We start from the raw sequence: 5,480 nt of genomic DNA on the forward strand, positions 1-5,480 counted from the left end.
GGCCGCGGCGCCGCCCGGCTCCCGCGCCGCCCTACGCGGGCGATGCCGCGGCGCCCGCCGCCGCGCTCCCGGCCTTGCCCCGGCGCCGCTCCGCGGCTCCGCCGCTCGCTCCCATCCTCCGGCGGCCGCCGCTCCTCCTCCCTCGCCCCGCCGCCCGCGGGGCGCCCGCCTCCGCCCGCCCCCCGCCGCCCGCCGCGGGCACCGCCGCCCCCCGCTCCGCCGCGACCCCCGCCCGGCGCAGCGCGGGGCGGCGGGGGCGAGCCCCGGGCGTGGGGATGAGCCGGCTCCGCTCCCCGCTCGCCGCGCCGACCCGGCAAGAGGGGAGCGTACGTCGGGACCCTCGGCTCCCCGCACCGGTCTACCCCACAGCCCGCCGTCCTGCTCTCCCTGAGACCGGGCTCCCTCCAGCCCCCACAGCCGGGTCCCTTCTGCTCCCCTGTGCCTTGCCCTCCTCTGTGCGACCCCTCCAGGGTCTCGCCTCCCTGTCTGTGGGGCTGGAATTCCACCTCCTCCCTTCCCCTCCTCACCTCAGTTTCCCGGCTCCATCTCCTCTCCCAGATCCTATCAGTAACCATCCACCATCAACACCCGTTCATGGTCCCTTGAAGTGTTTTGGTGTGTGTACTCCATATTACTGGGCAAACAAGTGCTCGACCATGAAATCTCCCGCATCCTCTGCACCAGGGCAGCAGAAGCCAAGGCCCAGTAACTGCCCTGGCACCAGTCACTCAGAGACTTTGATTTTCCTGAAACAGATTTTCCCATGTGCTGCTGAAAAATGGGTCGATGCTCACTGATGCCTAGAACATGTCCTGGTTTGAGGGGTATCAGTGGGGAGTGACTCTCCCACTGCAGACCAGCAGCAGAAAAACTCTGCGCAGCATGAAGCATTGTTTTGTTAGGCCTAACACCGTGTCTGCATTGAATATTAGAACAGCTGGATTTATTTTGAGTGTATTGTTGTGCCAAGATATTTTGTAGGTCTTACCTCGTGCTTAAAAGCTAGAGGATGGGTGAAAAAAACCCCAGTGATTTTTTTTTTTTCTCAGTAATATATAGGGATGCATCTTTTCATTACCCATGTAACTCATATATGGTAAGGCTGCAGCTGTGGTGCAATGTGTTCAAGCTCCTCTCTGCAACCTTGAGGACATTTTAAGATTTGGAGATTTAAGTTTCTCTTTGGGGAATGTACAGCCTACTGTGGTGGCATGTGGTGTTGCACTGCTGGGCAAACTGGGATAGCTATGTGGCATAGCTCCATGTAAAGGTATTAATGCGGATCTGGGACTGCTGCCTGGATAATTCCATGATAGCAGGGCCAATGAGTTGGGCTTTACGCATTGGTAATGTTACTCCCTGCTGCTAAGCTTCTGGACCTTGTTGAGGTTGTGGTCACAGTGTGGGACAGATAGACTTCTACTCACTTGAACCCAAAAGCCAGAACCATAAGGAGAAGCCAAATAGCATCACACTTATTGTGACAGAAGTACAATTTTGAAAATGCTTTCACAAGAGAAATTACAGCTAAGATATTCAGCGTGATTACATGATTTCAAGCGCTTTCATTTCCAGGTGCCCTACTAGATAGATCCTCAAGAAATCTTATTTTATGAAAATGGATGCTCAGCATTTACAGGTACCTCAAACCAAGAGTGAGATGAATTACTTACAAATCTTACTCAAAGTACACGTGATCTAAAATCAGGAAATCCTGGGGGGCAGGTGTGGTAGTGGTGGATATTAGTCACAGTAGCTATTCCACAGTAGAGTGGAATTGATGTGTGGAACCTAAATATTAAGGAAGGAAAATTCCTCTTGGGACATTGTTTTAGTCTGTCTGCTAGTCATATTACACAAAGTAAGCTTAAATAATTTCAGAGGTTTCATTGTACCATTATTGATTACTGCTTGGGAGAATTCACAAGGACAACGTATATCTCTTGTGCTGGAACGCTGACTTTGCCAGAGGAAAGGAGATTGCCACAGAGGATTAGTTGCTGAGATCTGAGCAGCTGCAGAAGCTATCGAAGAAGGAACTGTTTTCTTGGAGGGTGATGTAGCGAAGTGACATTATGAGTAGTTGCTTCCCTTTTTCAGCATTTGCCTGAGCCCACGGACTTACATGGCATAGGGAGCACTGAGATATAAGTGACTTTTTCTCTTCTCCCACCCCCTCTGCTTAAGGGATCTTTGCGATTTCTTCATTTGGTTAGTGACCAACAGTGGTAGTCTGAAACAAGCTATGCAAAGTGTAAGTTTTCTTACAGAAGAGTTTGGCAGTGGCCATTGGCATTATGTGTGCAGATGTGGTCAGAAATGGTCACAAAATAGTGATAAAACTGGGTGGTCCTTGCATTATGAACTATACTGAATATACCAAACTGTGGCTTAGTCCCCAGTGTTGCCTAAGCACGCAAATGAGTTTTCCACCTTGTAGTTCTTCCAGAAATGTCCAAACTCTTCCTGACGTTGCTTGTGCATGTGAATATGAACGCCACAACCTTGTAAATCCCAAAACAGACCATAACAGAAATGTCTGAATGATTGTTGTTTATTGGCCAACTTAGACTCTTTGTTGATAGCAAAGAGTATCCCTCAGCTGAGAGCTGGATCTCTCAGCCAGAGAATTCAAAGCTGCCATAAGATGTGCAGGATGACTGGCAAAGGTGAGTTTAGCCCACCAGATCCTTCTTCCTGGAGAGGAGTTAAGTAGTGTTGGCTGCACTAAAACATTTAGGAAACATTGCACCAGTCATAGGGTCACCACACTGACCACAGCATAGAGGACTGCTTTTGTTTGTTTGCTTGCTTGCTTTTCAAGAGGAATGTGGTGCTTGGAGAAAAACATGAGAAGCCGTCACCTTTCCAAGTCAGACATGATTTGTGCTTGAGAGATACCTCACATTTCATATGACGTGATGTTCCTGTCTAGATTTCAGCTGTCTCAGGCCCACTAGACTCCCCATGCAGGCTTGCCAGTGGTCAATCCTTTAGTGATATTCAACTTGAAAACATGACAGGAATCTGAAAGCAGCAGAAAGAGTAAGTTTATATATTATATTGATGCACTGAACTGTGAAATAAAGCATACACACATTCAGATAAAATTAAGCCATTTTGCAGTCATTACCTGTGTGCCATGAGATGAAGTCAGGGTATTGGTCAGGATTAGCTGTTGTGCCTGTCTTTTATCCAACGGTGAGGGATTTTCTGTCCATAGAAGCAGAACGTGCTATCCCATTCTGTAATAGATGGGGTGTACCTGTCTGTCTGGATGCCTCCAGGTGCTGCGAGTATCTAAAACCACCTGAGTGTGCCTGTCTCTCCTCCTCCACACTGAGCTTTCCTCAGCAAGTTCCAAAAGCATACACGTGTATTGCTTAATTATTATTAATAGTAGTATTATGCAGAGGTCACATGCTTCATAAGATATTTTAGGATCTGTGACTCACTCAGCCATAATTTCCTGTTCACAGGTTACCTGAAGAAAATTGTCTTTGTGGACTCCTGTTCGTGGCTGGAAGATGTGGGGGAAATGGTAAATATTGAGAAAAATACTGGATCTTTCATATCTGTGAGCTGTCCCAGCCTTCCTCCAGGTGGAATTGTTTCTGCCTGCACATAAGATGATTAATTTACAGGCATTTGGAACAGATTCTCTGCATTTCAGGATTCTGCTGTAAGGAACCTGGAAAGGCTCCTGAGACAGTTGAGGAGGCTGGGCACTTGGGTTCCGATGGGGCATTGAAGGGCTGGAGAATCTTTCCTATGAAGACAGGCTAAGAGAGTTGGAGTTGTTCAGCCTGGAGAAAAGAAGGCTTGGAGGGGGGGACCTTATTGCAGCCTTTCAGTACCCAAAGGGGGCTAGAAGAGAGTTGGAGAGGGACTTCTAACAAGGGGGCATGGCTTTAAACTGAAAGAGTGTAGATTTATTGGACATAAAGGAGACATTTGTCTGTGATGAGGGGGGTGAGGCAGGGAGGTTGCCCAGAGGAGCTTCTAGAGAACACACCCCTAGGAGTGCTCAAAGCCAAGCTGAATGGGGCTTTGAGGAACTTGGGCTAGCAGAAGGTGTCCATGCCCATGGCAGGTAGGTTGGAACGAGATGATCTTTGAGGGTCCTTCCAACGCAAACCATTCTTCTAGATGGATGTGAATCCACTCTAGCATTTTTGCTGTTAGGTGAGCTTTTTATAAATTGGAACTTTAAGGGCCACTATGAGGAAGCAAGTTTATATATGTTGAAAACCAGATATCAATTTGGAAAGCGGTATAGCATGTAAGGCCTCAGTTCAGTTCTTGTGCATTCATTCATTCATTCATTCATATTGATGGGACTGTTGACCATGTGAGAGCTGTTTCATCAAATCCTCCTTGCCAGCACAAGCCTCACCTATTTCCAATTGTAAAGAAAATGGTGTCAATCCCTTGTGAACAGAAGAGATCCCTCATTGCCTCCATTCAGCTGCAGAATTCCCGAACAGCAGCAAGCTTCCAGCATACACAGCTGCTGCTGCTACAGTCTGTCACCAGCTTAGTCAATCATCCATTATTTATTTCCAAACTGTATGTAAAGCTCTGTAGCGTAGCCTTTTATGTCCATATACAGCGAAAAGAAGAGAAAGAACTTCTGAAAGGCCAGGAGAACAAAAACAGAGAAGCATCTGAAATCCTTTGTTGGGGAAATTGTCTTATGTAGTTATATCCAAGGAAGAGAGGAAAGGAAAATAAAATCACATTTAACAGAAGGTGCCACCTTGGTACAAGTTTTTTTGATCTCTCCATATCATTTGTTGCAATCAAAAATTCCTTTTTAGAACATGAGCTCCTTTGTTTACAAGTGTCTATCAAATGCAACATACTTGGAGAGTATTGTGCATGTCTTCATCCCCAGTCTGCATTCTGTGTCGGGTCAGTTCACCCTGCGGGCTGTTTGATGCCTGCTGACTGCCTGGTTGAGAATGGTTAATCAGGACTACAATTAATCTCCCAGGAATAGTGTACAATCAAGGAAGAATAGCCCACAGAAATGTTTGCAAGCAAATAAGAGAGTCTCTGTGACAAGACATTGCTTGTCTGCATATATGAGCAGCATCTTTGTCACAAAAAATGCTTGCTGACAATACTAAGAGGTAGATGGTTAAACAGAGCAGCTCTTCAGAATTAAAACAACTGTTCCAAATTCTGTTTTAGCATTCTGTATTATTTCTTTCTTTTTCATAAATGCAGTAACAAATTGCTAACTAAGAGGCTTACTCATGAACCCAGGACAGGTCAAATCAAAACAAGTTAACATCATTCCCAGTGTTTCTTTTTGCACTTTAGTTAAAAATGAGTACTCTGATTTGCAGAACAGTTGCACTGGAAGGGAATGCTGCAAAAAAAAAAGTTTGAAAAACACTTTTAACCTCTTAAAATCAGCTGCTGACATCCCATCTGCAGGCTACAGCTCTAATCTCCAAGTGAACCCCAGTGTT

This window comes from Hirundo rustica, chromosome 6, assembly GCF_015227805.2.
Source record: "Hirundo rustica isolate bHirRus1 chromosome 6, bHirRus1.pri.v3, whole genome shotgun sequence".
NCBI lineage: Eukaryota > Metazoa > Chordata > Aves > Passeriformes > Hirundinidae > Hirundo > Hirundo rustica.